Consider the following 17058-nt stretch of genomic DNA (forward strand, 5'->3'; position numbering starts at 1 on the left):
ATGAAGAGAGTGCAAAGCTGTCTGTGAGAAGTGTCAGGGACTGACAGTGATTCATGGTGTCAGGATGTTTCGGGGGCTCCCCATGTTTGCTGGCAATTAGCAGATCAAACATTTATTACCAGTCTGCAGAGAGGGGCCAAACAGCCCCAAGAACATCTGGAAATGTTGGAGCTCTAATTTTGGACTATCCCAGCTTGACTCTGCATATGCTGACTATCTCCAGGGACCTGGCACTCATTAGCACCTGGCTGGATTCAGGTCCACATCATTAACTGTGCCTGGAGTCACTGTATTTCCTCAAAGCCCATCTCATTCTCTTTTCAGGACTTGCCTCAGGTGTCAACCCGGCTTTCRGCACTTTTTAAGCTCACTCTAAAATCATCACTCTTGGGGAGATCAATCACAAAACATGAGTCTAATGTGTAAAGGAACCGCCTCTGTCTTTCCACAGTGATCTAACCCAGAGATCCTAGCTCAAAAATCCCAATTTCAGTCCATGTGTGGCCATCAGCAATGTGCAAAGGAGTCTCTCTCCTTCATGTACCTTTTCTCAGCTTGTGAATACAAAGCACTTTTCTTGTCCTTTGTCATTAGCTTGATTTTGAACAGGTTGAGAATAAAAGAAAACCAGACATTTCCAGTACTTTTAAGCCCCATTTGGTCTGATTAAAGAAGTCTTTAAAGAAGAGAAGGGAGGGAGAGAGCAATAACTTTTTAAAACTTGTCCTGAATGCAAAGGAAAATGGAGTCTACTGTATGAGTAACTTAGGATTAATTGCAGAATTACATTATTCATGTAATGCTGGTTGGGGGAAGGAATAAGCACTCTTGAAGTCATTAAAGAAAATCCTAGTAAAATATTACTTAGCTGATGTGTGTAGTCTTATTGGCCCTTAAGGGAATGCGTGCGGTAGAAATGTCCAATTTATAGCTTAGAGTCTGTCTATAAATAWGTAGTCCAAAGCTACCTCTCTTTGTAGATACAAGGAAGGGGGAAATGTTTATCTGCAGGATATTATGGCTGACCTAAGACCGTGTTTCAGGAAAGCATCGCTATTCAGGAAAGCGTGGGGCATGTAATTAATTTAAAGTCATTGAGATTGAACTGAGGCTTCAAACYGCAAGCAGTTTCTTTCTTGCCCAGCAGTTGCTTATTTGCCTGGGTGATATGTGAATTCAGGCCTGTTTTTTTAAACGAAAGTGATTTAAAGACATCTGAAATTCACCCTGCTACAAGTGTGCCTGCGGAGCAGCATCATTACACTGACAAAACTTCCCGCGTGGACCTTTTGTGCTGCAGCAGCAGCAGGTTTTTCTCAGTCAAGTCACATCATTTTAGGCATGTTCAAGCTAACCTGGGATGCAGGGAAGGCACTTTTGATCTGTGATGAAGCTGGATGCTGGTTTGACTGTGTGCAGGGCAGATCTAATCACCAGCAAGGACCTGGGGAGGTGCTATGAATGGAGACATGCCCAGGCCCTGGTGCCACCGAAGCCCACCCCAAAAGCAGAAATTGCAGACTCTGCCTCAGGAGGAGCCGCAATCTYCGTCCTCCAGCCTTTCTTGCACCCTCTGTCTCCCCCTTTTCAGGTGGCAGGAGGTTCTTGTCCCAACTTTGAGGGGAAAACGTCTAGTTTTGGCTACACTTCTGCAGCCCTCACACAGCTTCCCCGGCCAGATGCTCGAAGTAAGGTAAGATGAAAGGCAAGGGTCTCTGTCTAGCCTGCAAGCACCTGGGAACTCTGGCCTGCTGGTGCAACCCCTAACTCAAGTGGCTGTGCTGCAATCCCCGTCCTATCAACGGCCGGCCTCCTTCTGTTATTTCTCCCCCATTTTTCATGTTTCGCAGCTGTTGCTATACATAAATAAATAGAAAAAGAGAATAGAACATAGAAAAAGAGAATAGAACATAGAAAAAGAAAGCACTTGCAGTACTATCAAGCAGAAATGGCATTTTATCTTGAAATCAAAAGTGTTTGCCCCAATGTATCATAGTGTCGGCAACTGTACAAACAAGATGCAGAAATCAAATGGTTGCAGTAGTTGCAGACCCAGCTTCGTTCATATTAGCAGAGATGTGTGATGACCGGAGGAGCTTTGGGAAAAGTGACTCTGGACTGATGGGCACTGGCAGAGCATTTAGCAAGAGACCAATCAGATCTGGAACCGCAGGTCGAGAACGAACACTTGCAGGGGGCCCAGGGGGAGCACAGCGTCCATCTGACTCTGAGCTAAAAGAAAATTCCCATGCAATTGTCCGATCTCTTTGCAGTTCCAATGTATCTTGACAAATTTGAGCATATTGAAAATATATTACATCATGGTATGGAATGGGTTTTAAATGCACCAATTGTCTCACTCTGTAACGTTTTAAATACCTTTTAGAGTGCTGCCACATGGCCCAGCAGGGTGTAACTGTGGGTAATGAGATGAAATTGAGCAAAGGAAAAATTAAGGCCAAATAACGGGAGCAAATTCCTCAAGAATGAGATCTCCCGTTCCCAGATCACATCCACACTGAAGAGCTGCACTGGAAGGGCTGAACTGCTGGAAGGGTATTTGAAAGAGCCCCAGAGCAGAGCACACCCACCCCAGCAAAGCATCCRCAGCCCCACTTGCACTGCATGGTCCTAACACGCCCTGAGCAGTTCACACAGCCCAGTGTAAAGCCAGACAGGGATCCTGAGTGAGCCCTGTACTAGTTATGGCTCTGGAAGCAACAGAGCTGTGCTGCACCCTAGGCTGTATGGTGTTGCTGAGACACGGAGGTCCATGGGACCTGGAGTACTGTCAAATGGCAGCAAGGCCAAAGAGCTCACTCTCCGCACCATGCTGCTTTGTGCTGCCTGTTCCCGTTACAGTGGAAAAGCCCCAGCAGGTTGAGGGAGAGATCAAATGCCCTGTAATTCCACTGGCAACTCCCTCAAGCCCCAGTTCCTTCCTGCAAACCTGAGGCCAGGAGAGCTCAGTTCTTTTTCTTCAGGAAAGCCCTACAACACAGCCTTTCACAGCTGATGGTGATGCTGTGCTAGGGCTGGGGAGCACTGGGGAGGAGATCAAGACTAGCCACCGACAGATTATTATCCCAGCAGTCATCTGCCCCTGTGGCAGAGCTGGCTCTGGGCAGGACTAGTGGGAAGAGCTGATTTTCAGCAAGGGGATATTCCAAACTGAGCTAGAACCAGAGTTGGGAAAACAAGGTCTGAGGCATCATCTAGTCGTTTCTTTGTCTTGGGGCAAGGCTGGGAAATCCCTGTACTGCTCCCACTGTCTACCCAACCTCACACCACCCATGCTGTCAGACATGGCCTTCACTCTGGCAGCCTTTTCTGTGCCTCACTTTCCTTCCCATTTCTATTATCTAACCTAACCAGTCTTTGTAAAAATTTAACCTCAAGGCATATTGTACTAAACCCATGAAACCACCGTTCCTCAAAGAAGTCAGTGTGTGTATTAACACTAGTTACCCTCTGCCAGCAGCTGTGTTCAGATGCTTGACTAACCAAAACATCTATGGAGTGGTGCATCATAGGGCAATGGTGGTGTGATGGGAGTTTGATGCTGAAAAAGGCCTCAGGGTCTCTCTGAAGCAAATGTAACCCAAAAGAAAATGCAGAAATGCCAATGAACCAGTTAAAGCCTCACCTCTCTTGGGCAATGCTTTTAAGACCATATGACTGTAAGGAACCACCTGCATCTTGCAGTCTAGATCCCCATCCTCACAGGTAGCCATGGAGAAGGTATTTAGCCCAGACAGGTCCAAACCTCAGGCTTCAGTAACTAACAGGAAACTTAGGATCAGAGATCAAAAACTATGAAAGTGACATGCTACAGGACATTCATCATGCATACGCACTATATTGTACCCCAGAATAACAAACAGACGGGCAACTGCCTMTATCTCCCAAAGGTCGAAGCACGGACCTCCCCTGTACCCCTCATGGACATAGCCCTAGAGTTCCCTTGCAGTTCTTCTTAACCTGCAACCCACTGATACACAAGGCAGAATTGCTCACTTCTGATTCAGTGAATCTGATGGAGCTTTTTTGTCCTTCCTCTGACTTCACACCCCCCTTATGCCAAAGCTTATTTGTGCTTTCCCGGGTGTATGAGGGAACAGCCTATATCTAATTTCCAAAAGGGATTGAGTCCTGGCATCAATTTCAGCAAATCTGGACACTTTTGCTAGACTGCCACGGCACAATCACGAAGTGTGATGGCAACCTGAGAGAGAATGTCTGTATCCTGTCAGGAGATGGGGCCGGTGGAGGTGTCCTAGGATTTGCATCTCATCCAGTGTTGCCAGAATACATGCTGCAGTGAAACACACAGAAACTGCACAGAGCTTTTCCGGAGTGGAAAGATTGCCTCCAGACCTGGATGGTGCTGAGTGGTTTCATCACCTGTAAAGTCCCTCTCAAAGCCCAGCCATGTATTTTAATGAGCGTTCCAGTTGTGCTATAGAAAACCTTTGTAATACACTGGCCAGCTGCCTAGAAAATGACTGAATGAGAAACCTCTGTTTGCTGGCTGTGGAATAATTGGTTACCTGGCTATCTTTGACTGCTCAACTGCATGTCATCAAAGGACAATTCGTTCATTCATTCATTCACAGCAAACTCCATTAACCTCATATGTGAGCCGAAAGGGTTCTGAATCTTGACGATGCCCCATGAGTCTCTCCATGACACCAGCTAATTATCTCCTCATTAACAACAACATTAGCATTCCATTTGATATATACAAGTTAATTTGTTAATTGCACTTTAATTACAAAGTTATTAAGAGCTCAGAGGCATTCAACAGAAGACTGCAATTAACACAAGCTGCAAAATTGCTCCCGGCAATTTGGAGATGTTATCGGAAACTGATTTTCTGCCTTCAGCTGAAGATGGAAAAGAGACAGGAGATTTATGGTCTGACATCACAAATTCCCCTGGTTCCCTCCGAAGATGCTTTCATTTGTACCCTAGGAAGCACCAGGAACTGCCATATTAAGATACTCTTCACAAGATTTCTCTGGCTTGTATTTCCAGAAGCTCCATTCCTTGCTGTGCACCCAGCAGAGGAGGAAGGAAGGAGGGCATCCACAGGGCTGAGTGGCTCCAATAATTTGCATGAGTTAATTGGTGTCACCTAGAATCAGGCCTGCACATAGGCACAAACCTGCAGTTGCCTTCTTGTTGCCACAGTAAGATCTTATTCCCCTCCAGTGTTAAATCATGTCTGCACGTTACATCAGTTCTGTTATCACCCTCTTTGCCGTAGAAACTGAGCACCTCCCCATCATCCATTCAGCAGTGTGTCTAACATCTGCACCATGTGGCTTCCTTGCTTTTGTTCATCCTCTTCCCAGAAGAATGCCTTTGTCTGCGAAGGCTTTGTTTTGTCTTATTAAATGCCCACACYGGTCGTGTCTGGGCAGGCAGGCTGGAAACTCAAGTTGTCCTAAGTCTTGCACTGAGCACTGGGGTAAAAGGTGGGGAAGAGGGATCTACCACGCAGACAGCTCCATTGCAATTGCAGAGAGATCTGCTGGGGATGAGGCTACACCATGGCCATGTTCCTTCCCACCCCCATGCTCATCATGATTTCTTAGGTTGTATTCAAAGCACTGAAAGTCTCAGGGTCTGAGACCAAGATCTCAAACCCTTGGAGCTCTAATGATTAAAAAGAGGATAATCCTGTGTAACAATTAGAGACAAAAATCATGCACTGGACAAATTCAAGGCTTTGTTTGCTCCTTCCTAGCGTGCTGGGGTTCATTGGTAACTCCCAGATCCCTGTCCCTTCTGCAGAACAGCAGGCAATGGAGGCTACCCCTGGCTTGACTAGATTTTCTGTTCTCTTTTTGTTTCTTCCCATTTGTCTGAAGCTTCTTACCACAGTTGCATTCCTTAAATTAACTGTCAGATCTCCTGGAAAAATGCATTGGTGAATATGGCCATTATCCAGCCAGCTACCAGAACCCCGTCACTCTGGCATAAAACGAGCGCTGTGGACAGAAAAAAGCTGAACACTGACCATACTGCATGCCAAAGCCAGAAATAAATGATAAATAGAGAGGATTTACAAATGGCTTTAAGGTAAAATTTTACTTCCCTACCAGCCTTACTAATGGTGAATTTCTTAAATGTTTTTTTTATTTTGTAGGTTATAAAACACCATGAGTTATGAAATGCCTATCACACTTTTTATTAAAAATGGCCCCGAAGAAAGTTTCTAACTTCTTTGAAAAAGAACTTCTAGGGAATAATCACCAGCTCAGGGATTAGGATCATCCTATAGAATGGGGGAAAAAAGAGAATTACATCCCTACTATAGAATTCTATAAAATAGCATTTAGAAGCCATACAGATACAGAAAGGAATTTATTCGCTATAAATTATATATGTGGACTCATTTCTGCAGATCTGTATTATGCTCATTTCAGCTGGCCTCTATTCCTTTCATCCTTATTCAGTTTTATTGGCCTAGTACCTGTGGGAATCCATCCCACTTTTGCAAAATAAAACACACCTCTGGAAGTACTGAGTTTTCCCAGCTCAGACAGCCCCTCCGTTACCCTGGATATGAGTGTTTTTCCTGTTGTAGAATATACTGCTGTCATCCTTTTTTGTTCAGACTCCCCCTGCCCTAACCAGCTCATGTGGCCAGATGCACGACTGTGCCAGCTGAAGACCTGGCTCACCAAAGGCTATGTTGCATCAGGATAATTTACCTGATTTCATTCAAGCTTTCATTTCTTAGCCAAAATCGTTGTTCTTATAACCAAGGTGATTCTTGCCCACCTTCTCCAAGGGAAAAACTTAAGATGACTTTGGGAAAGAGATGGGAAGGAAGTAGGTGAAAAGGATTCATATTACTTGGCTTATATTTTTGACTTTCTATTATAGCAGTTTCCTAACAGCCAGATTAAAGCCCAGCTAATTATGATAGGGAATTTAACAGTCTGAAATGTCAGTCTTGTGGAAGAATGTGCCAATCTTGAAAATACCTATTTTTCACATCATGTTTCCCTCTTATACACCACTTAATGTGCTGTTTGGCTTTATCAGAGCAAGAGCAGGGTGTTATGGGGTATGTATATCAGCTGAGGAGGCAACGCATACATGCTGTGCTCATGAACTACATGAACTGCACATGCAGCACCAGAGCTGCTCCTGTGCTACACCATGGCACACTAGCTAGATAAGATTTAATGTCAGAATGATTCAAACTGAATTTTTGAATTTCCTAGGAGAAAGTCAAAATGTTTGACCAAAAATGATTTTTCTCCCCCCAAATTAATTCTGCTTAAATTGCATTTTCTTAAATTGATTCCTCCATTTGGACCACGGAAAGTGCAGGAATAAAACAAGTTACAAATACAGCCTAGCACATATGCCAACCCCTATTTAGGAAAAGGTCCTTTTGATACTGTGATTCAGTGAAGCTACAGCTTTTTGATGCTAAAACACTGGTGGACAGAGCAGAGGGAAACCAATTCCCAGAGGTAAGGTCACAGCTAATTTTGCTTTGCATTCTGCTTGCTGTCCTGAAGGGATCATGTTCCAGCTAGGATAAATAGTAGTAACTGTTGTTGTTGTTGTTGTTGTTGTTGTTGTTGTTGTTACTTTGGAAAAGAGCTAACTCCAGCAGAAAAGTGTCTTTGATGAACTTAAAAGTATTCTTGAACTCATCAAATATTTCTAAATGAATAGGGAAAATAAAAAGCTTCACAAAATTGTGATGTTTCTAAGACTATGCTAGACCTCCTTGAAGAAGCGATCACTGATTTTGATGAAAACTGAGGGAAAAATTAAYATAGGTCAAAGGGATTCCTCTGATCAGCAGAGCTACTAACCCTCCTACATGGAGGAGAATGGGTTCCTACGCAATGGGCAGGTCTCACCGTGCTTAGCCTACCCACACACAATTCAAAAGTAAAAGAAAAAGAAGGGACACCAAAGAAAAGTTAAAAATAGTGGAAAGAAGCGGGTAGTCCTGGATTAGAGGTCATCAACAGAAAGGACCGTGTGGAGGGCACAGAATCACGAATATGGGGGATGTGCCCAGAAGCCAGCTGGAGAGAAAACTGGTGATCCTACAGGCAGGGAAGGGGAAAGAGGCACATACTGACACGAAGGGACATGCGTGTGTGGGAACCCTGGGGAAAAGCATGGCCTCAAGCACAAAGGGGTGAAACAGGAAGCAATGACACGGAGGAAGAAGGGGAGAAGCCAATAGCCTTGCTTGTGCCAAGAGCAAAGGTCAGGGGACATAAGAAAGACGAAGGCACTGGTGGGGAGGAAGCAGTAGAAGCTGGCACATGTGGAGGAGATAGGAGGCAGGAATGGAGGAAACAAAGAGAGCATGAGGTTGCAAGTCTTTGGGTTGTCTCTGGGCTGTCAGACACCAGGACTCTATTCACACTAAATATTAAGTGTGAACATTAAGTGCCTCAGACTTCCCACGCACTGGCTGGAAAAAACAGTGTCAGTGTTAAATTGTTCGACACTCCCTCTGAGGGCAGCATTTGAAGCTCCAGTGAAAAAATGGAGACTGAAATCAGGCAAAACTTGCCTGGTTTTAGGGRAGATTTAAACACAACCTCAACCTCCTGAGATACACAAGCTGGTCTCAGGAAAAGGCCAAGGAATTGAGTAAACTTGAGAGGAGTCAGGATTTCAAGCAACAGTAATACGAAACTCTGTGCTTGGTCTGTCTGCTGGAGCTAGCCAATATTTTCAGTTCAGGACATTTTTGAACCAAACCCCTTTGACCCAACGGAAGTGTCCATCTGGCTGATATTCTGAGGGTTTTTCTCTCAAAACCCCCAAACTTTCAGGACTTTGACAGTTGAAAAGTGAAATATGTCTGCCAATCAAAGAAAAATCTCAGTAAAACCCCTTTATTTTGACCAAGCTGATAATGCTCTTCTGTCTGTATTGCCAGAGACGGGCTTGAAATATTTTACTTGTCAGTTGATGAAATCCAGGAATATTTGTTATCGAGTGTTTAGACAAAACCCAACTAATTTTATTTAGAATTAATAATTCCCCCAACCCCAAGCTTGTCAGGAAAAAAAATGGGTGTGAGGGGGAGGTTCATTTCTCAGCCACTTCTATCTTCATCCTCGAACTGAGCTGAGATGATGGTGTCTGCTTTAGCCTGCAAACACTTTAATATATTTTTTTTAATAGCTGATAGCAGCTAGCAGGGACCAGGTCCTTTCCATATACCTGAAGACACAGGAACAGATAGAAGTGTATATGAGCATGGCTCTGTTCACAGCAATAAGCAGGACAAAAGTGTTTTTTTTTCAGGTGAAAAGAACTGGAGATGGACCATGTGCTTATCTGGCCCAAATAAAGTCAAGTTACCTGCATCACATGAATGTAAGAAATAGGGGTTACCAGAATGTAAGAAATAGGGGTTAATTCTGCAGGTAAGTCTTTGCAGCACTTGGAGTTTAGAGACCTGGGTCCAAGCCCACAGACCAAACCAGGCAAGGGAGAGTGCTGACTTTACCCCTTCAGATCCCATGTGCTCAGCTCTGGGAGAGGTCTCCCTTCCCATCTGATAAGATATTTTTCAAGACCAGCTACATTCTCACTAATATTTCTGTTTCAGTTAAAAAGTTGTTCATTAAGAGTCACCAACCAGCTCCATTAGCCATCTCCATCCTGGATCTTATTCAGCWAAGCACTTGGGCCACGCTCTTGCCTCCAGGTCCTCTGGATGAGGAAGACCATTCACCCACCTGAGAGTGACCAAACACACAGCTAAGCACTGGGCTGGCGCCCAAGCGATTACAGAAAACAACCGGCTCTGTTGCAAGCTCAAGCTGCCCTATTTGCCTGGCACCGGGAACAGCTCATAACGATGGCCGAGCTGCCCTGAGGACACTGCTCTGCMCAGCCATCCGCTCCAGGTCACGCTCAACCAGTGGTGACCGCTGAGTCGAGATCGCCAACAGTTGAGGTTCTTGGAATGATCTAATGTAGAAAAGCAAACCCTGCACACTCCTTGCCTCCTCCAAACCACGTCTGCAACAAACAGCCAGCCCCTCTGCACCTATTCTGGATTAACCAGCTTTTTTAAAATTCAGGCATGTGAGTGTCTTATGAGAAGTTTTAAATGTGGTGGCAGTGAGACCCACTCCTGCTGCTGAACCATCCCTGCTCTTTTACTCCAATCTTGTCATGAGAGCTGGGGAAAAAGATTCGGTCTAAATAGGCATCTGCCATTTGGCCGCTGCAAGATGGTTCCTGGGGAAGGGAGAGACTCTGCTTGCCCGAACTCCCTGCAGTTAGCTTGCAGAGGAATGTGGTTCAAAGCCAAAGAGTTGTCAGGCTCTCTCCCACTGCAGATTTGCCAGGAGGTCCATAAAAATGTCATTGTCTCTCAGCTGCTGGTGATTATATTCCCCTTTACTATGGCTGCTGGTAATATGTATGTGTATATAAGGGGGAATATCATTTCTGTGCAGTGCTGGCCTCCCTCTGGCCTTTTTCAAACAATAATAGACTAAATATAAAGAGACAGAAGCCGTTACTTGGCTCTTTAACTGGTGCCAAGGAAAATGAATAATTAAGAGCACGTTACTTGCAATGAATTTACACTGATGCTTTTAAGTTAGGACCCACTAAGATCCTTTTCAAAATACATCATTCCCCCTTCATCTTTCACGCAGAATTCATATTCCAACCTAAGACTTTATAGCAGCTACTGTTTAGATCTAAGTTAAAAGAAAGAAAGGCTTTAGGTTTCCATTACATGCCAGGAAAGAACCTGGGTGTAAATGGACAAGGCAGTTAATCTGTTTGGTCTGTATTTTACCTGCATGCAGCTTTACATGTCAACTGCCAGCAAAGATTATGCTGGGATCTTAAATGCAAGCTACTGGAAACGTGGTACTAAAGAGAGAAGGAATTAAGCAGTCACCAGCAAAGTTCACCTGCATTGACACTGGGCCCCAGTACCAAGGCACTGTGGAGTACCTGGTCCAGGGGAGCACGCTGCTCTGGGTCTTCGGCTCTGGGCTCTGTTGATGCCCCTCTTTTCTGGAACACGAGAGTGTGTAAATTCATCTGTGTTATTGTCCGGTCTTGGCAGAATTGCAGATACCCAATTCACTAACATTTTTTTAAGAACAGATATGTCACTCCTCTTCTGATGCCCAGTTAAGGTTAGCACAGGCAGCAAACTAGCCAGGGATGAGCCTGGCCACAGAGTGGGACTCCTGCTCCTTTTCCTATGTGAGAACAAGGCAGCAACACATCAGTCCGGCAGCCTGGAGAATGGTTTGATGGCCAGGGAACCACAGGGGACCTTATTTAGTGAAGGGCCGCAGTCTTTGGGGCTGCCCATTTGGAACCAACACAGAATTAATTTCTCAAGGGGGAAAAACTGGTACTATTTATTGAGGAAAAAAAAAATATCCTCTGCCACCTTCCACTAATTGCTTGGCCAGATGAGAATTTGGTAGGCAGCTGTCCGGCGCAGAAAGCTTTGTGATGTGAAACAGCAATGACAGCAAAGAACCAACAGTGAGAGATTTAGGACGCTCTATTTACTGAGCTTTTCGAAGAAAAGACCAAGACGTGACCTGATCGCAGAACCACTAGACAAGGCATCAACAGGCAAAGATACAGTGAGGTCCAGTGGCTGGAAATCAAAGTTAAACAGAACTGCCCGGAAGTAAGTGCAAATTTGGAAGTTTTGGCTGTTTCTGCCCAATCTGCATGCATTCAGTCTCACATGGGCAGGTTAAGACAGAAATTATTTGTGAAAATCTAGGACATGAATTATGCAGAAGGTCAAACTGGATCATTCCTAGGGTCTGTTCTGGTCTTGCAGGGTTTGCACTATTGGTTTTTGCAAAAGCTTGGAGTCTGTGCAAAAGATATCAGATTAGGTTTATTCCAGATGTGACTACCCAACAGTAATGTCTTCCATCAACAAAGAACACAAAACCAATATAAAAAAGTTAGTAGCAATATAAAACCACGACACACACCTCTGGCAGTTGATTCACTGAGCATTAATTATGGTGTTTTCCCCTGTCAGTAAGCATATTTGGCTATTTTGAAAGGAAGTGCCTTTCAGCTGGCTGCATGCCCTGCCGAACTTATATACTTGCATAGGCCATCAGAAGTATGGAAAAGACTATAGCAAGTGCAAAATGGACAAAAATGTTCTTTCTTTTACAGTTACTTCTGCAGCAGGCCCCTGTGATCGGTGCACTGGGCAGCACTTATATACATATGACTGCCATTAGGTATAGTTCAGTTGTGATATTTTTCTGGGCACTCCTTTGCAATGCTCTGAGAAGGTATCTGTAAATAGTCGTCATTCAAGGGAGCCAAGAGAGGCTCTGAAGTTACAGTGGATCTGTACCAACAGTCTGCAAGATCTGAGACAGTACATTTTTGCTGGACCAAAAAATCCTTCAAAAGTTTTCCCCTTGAAATCTACTGCATGGTTAGTGAAGAGACTACTCTACTACTGAGATTTATTCTTTTAAATGTTTGGAGATTTAGCTTACATAAATGATAGAGAAAATACAAACTACAACAGCCCTCCGAAACAACAATAAAATTGTTCCAAATTACATTTTTTTCATTTGATGGGATCTCCCACTCACAGCTGCTTTTTGGCAGCCCTGTTCCAAGGGGCCAGTAAGTCCATACATTTAATGAGCTTGTGAGTCCAGCAGGTCTCATGAATCAAGGGTTTCTCATGAATCAGAGTCTTGTTGCAAAATACAAGTTCATTGAGCCCCCAAATGTTTTGTCTAAAACATCTTCTATTTGAAAGAGCTTTCATTGAGCTTTCTTTCCTTCCATTGAGCTCCATCTGTGAGCCCTGAGAAGTGGCCACACCATAGTGATGTTTCCCAGAGTATTTAGTGGGTAGGTATAACCTAAACAATTATTGTTGTCTTCATCCCAAAGAAAACCTGTTGCACAAAGGTCTGAACAAACCCAGAACAGGAATGTCCCAGTCTTGTGGGACAGTGGTAAGAGTAGAGGACTAAAAGGGACACGTTTGGATTTGATACTAGTTTATTGCCATTAAATAATATTGATCTCATTGTATCTCTGTCTCCCCCAATGAAAATAAAGCAGTGAATAACAAGAGCTTTAACCAAATTCTGCTGCAGCCCAGCCTGAAGAATTTCACTCTTCAGGCCCCACGAACATCTCTGAGGCGTTACCTTCTTCCCAGGGGACACATGAAGACTGGTTGAACTTTCCAGGCAAATGATGTTTAGCGTGAAGTATTAACTCTCTCCTTATCCCCAAGATGATCCCAGCATCAGCAGGTTAGCAGGGCAATGTGGGGATATCAAACCCATTGCTACAAATCTACAAAGGGGAAAACATGCCCAGGGTGTAAACACGACACTACCAAACTCCAGTGGGTGCAATTTTTTTCAGAACAGCTTTGCAATAAATAAGGTCTGAAAATCAAATTGCTCTTTAGAGAAAGGAATTTCCACTCGGCATGTTCCACACACAGGAGCAGTATTTGCAGGCACGCGATGGCTCTGATCCCAAAGGCGTTAACCACACTACCAGTACCCAAGCAATTTTAAGTTTCTGTTTGAATATTCCTACAAGTGCCACTCCTGAGTTGATTTAACGTCGTGGCTGTGGAGTCTAATAGCTCTCCAGTGATTAATAACAGCCATTTGTTCAAAGCTAACAGCCCCAGTGTGACAGTAACAGATAAATTAGCAACATTAAAAATATGCTAAAGAAAACATTTATGTACTGGATCAGTGTAGTATGTGATAGTAATATACATCAGTTGTGCCAATAACAAGCTATTAATGATGGGTGCTATATGTTTAACCAATTTTTGCTCAGTTGTCTTGTAATTGTTCTGACATTGTTCATATTTAGCTTGATGAGATGGGCCAGTTCTTATGGACATTAACGTTTTTTATGTGCTTAGAAGTGAATATTGCAAGCAGATGGCGGGAAGAATAAGAAGAAGGTATGGAATTGTATTTCCRTCAGTTCCATTTGTCACAGCAGAGCCAATGTGCCAAGTAATATTTGGGCATAAATCACAAGGCTGTTTACCAAATAACATTCCCAGCTTTAGATGTCATGCAAAACATTTTAATAACGCAAATTAAAATTCTTCTGTTTGATCAGATACCAAGATGCTACACATGCCTATCAGAAATCACTGCAATACACTCCTGCCCCGAGGGGATGGCCAACAGCTGGCTGAGGGGACACAGGTCACCATGCTGAATTGCAGCCCTACTCCCGGCCATGTTCCAGCCCAGAGCTCTTTAATCTAGACTGTGAGGCATGGTAATGAGAGAAGCCTGAAGCTGGCCTGGCCATGCCTGAAGCACATCCTCACTGCCAACTGAGAAGTGCAATCTGACACATCCCCACCTGATCTTCTAGAGTCTAGAGGATATATTCCCAGGACATCATAGTGCCCGCACATGGAGAAATAATTGAACCAACTGGCTGCAAATTAGAATTTTCCTCTTACTATCTGCTCATGAAGGACAGTGGACACTAAAGGGAAATGTCAGGCTATCATTGTTTAGCTGTTGAGCCAAGGAAGGAGGGTTCTTTTGTTGAAATTACCCATTGCAGCACCACATCTTTGTAGAAGTTTCACAGAATCACAGAATGGCTGAGGTTGGAAGGGACCTCTGGAGATCATCTAGTCCAACCCCCCTGCTCAAGCAGGGTCACCTAGAGCACGTTTCCAAGGATTGTGTCCAGGCGGGTTTTGAATATCTCCAGAGAAGCAGACTCCACAACCTCTCTGGGCAACCTGTTCCAGTGCTCTGTCATCCTCACAGCGAAGAAGTTTTTCCTCATATTCAGATGGAACTTCCTGTATTTCAGTTTGTGCCTGTTGCCTCTCAACCTATCTCTGGGCACCACTGAAAAGAGTCTGGCCTAAGTTTGCTTATTATTAGAACAGATTGGCTTTCATTTCTTTCTTTTCCATCACCAGTATTCAGTAAGTATCATGGGACAGCACAACTTGCAGTTTTCCCTATACATATAACTCATGGTATGCAATAGATGTTGCCTGTTGCCTTGTTTTGATGCAAACAGAACTAGCATGAGTTTGTTCTCAGTGTCATGCTTGAGTACCTTTCCTGCCTAGCAAAAATGAGAAGTGCTAGAGGTCTGTTTTGCAGAGGTACCTCAACTCCATCTTTACTTCTGGGTCCAAATTATTTTGCCTGCAGTGCTACACCCCTTTACTGGGTTATTCAAATGTTAACCATTGCATGTGGGAGAACAAGAGAGAGTACTGCTTCGTGACATTGGCATATCCTGCACAGATAGTCCTGATGATGGAGGGAAAAGGGGCTGTTGCTCCCATAAGTTCCCCAGTAAATCCATGCTTGTCCCCATGACCCTGCGCAGACACTGCACATACAATTACGTACAGACCCAAGTTAGATATTTATGCTCCATGTCCAAACATACTCTGAGTGACGAGCAGAAGCCTGACCTTGGTCTTACCAGATGGCAAACAGATGCAGTTCAAAATAAAAAACACTCTGTAAAATTGTGCCTGCTAATATGTATGCACCACATCCCTGCACCTAGACCCTCGGACTTCAGTTAACAGTAAGATAAAACCCTGAAAAAGCAGAGAAAAGGCACCACAAATACATCCTCCTTACCTATTTAGGAGACAGTATTCCTGAGAAAACCTTACAAGGCAGGCATAAGACCTGAAACCTAGGACTAAGTAGGCAGAAAGCCTTGAGAAAAGGCCAAACCCTGTTCACACATATGACATACAGGCTCCAGCCAGCAATGCCTATTTATGTAATCTGAGAGCAAAATTTACCTGTAATCTGTGGTTCTATGTGGCCTCTCAGGARACATTTCTCCAAACAGCTCCAAGTATGGGAATGTGCTGTCAACACGCACACATGTGCATGAAAGTTGGACGCAGGGACCATGCTGAAAGACACATGATCTCATTGTTTCGAGCTAGCTGTTAGACAGAGTTCAGCCTCTGCTCAAAAGGCCCATTGCAACTGAGATGATCAGGAAATATTTATCTTTCCTGTCAAAAAGTAATGGACCAGTATGATTAGGCTTGTTCAGTTTCATCTAATCACCGCTTCCAGGTTCTGTCTTGTTTTTAGATGTTTGCTTAAATGCTCCCATTTTCCATTAAAAAAAAAAATCCCCATAAGCTTTCAGTTCAATTGAAAAGTAATTTCCTATTTAAAACAAATGTGATTTTAGTGAAAAGTTTCCAACCACCTCCTGTTTGGGGTGTTCTCCTCCCTGAGCCTCCAGTGGCTTTTGCAAGGGAAGGATTCAGCTTGGGCTGGGGAGGAGCACAGCCTGCAGCCCATCGACTTCTCCACTGTCAAATGGAGCCACCTGCTCCATGCCAGCCCCTCTGCTCCCCTCACACCCGCCTCAGCCTCGCCAGTCAGGTGGGGAGTGAGGTCATGGGAGAACCATCCTCTTCGGAGCATGACTTCATGGCTTAGCAGCTCCTTGACTCCAACATGTGGGAAAATGTGAGTGTTCCCCTCTGCTCCTGATTTTTAAAGTCACAGTCTCACTCTTCCTCATGAGCCCAAGGCACCCAGGGAAGTGGAAACTATCAAGGAGGTAGCATGATCTAGTGAGCAGAGAGATGAAGGCTATCACCTGAGTCTCCTGTGATCTACAGCAAGGTGCTTCCCGATCCAAGCCCTATTTCTCCCACCTGTAGAAAGGAACTAGCAATAGCAACTTCTCTGCAAAGACTTTGCAGCCTTGTGCTGCATAACGTCTCAGTACTGTTATTTACAGATGGCTGCCTGTGCAGAGATGCGGGACGTCCCCTGAAGCTCACTCTTCAGTCACACCATATAAAACGTGGGACCTTCGGCCCCATAAATGCCAGCTTGCAGCCCTGGAGCAGAAGAGGAATGTCACTGATTCACCCCAGGGTCACTGCTTGCATTCTCTTTATAAACTCTCCCTGACTAGCAGGACAATTAAATTTGAGAAGATCTGATTTGAAGCAGGAGAAGGCTAGGAAATATATTTACCTGAGGA

Source organism: Apteryx rowi, unplaced genomic scaffold, assembly GCF_003343035.1.
Source record: "Apteryx rowi isolate R43461 unplaced genomic scaffold, aptRow1 scaffold_41, whole genome shotgun sequence".
NCBI lineage: Eukaryota > Metazoa > Chordata > Aves > Apterygiformes > Apterygidae > Apteryx > Apteryx rowi.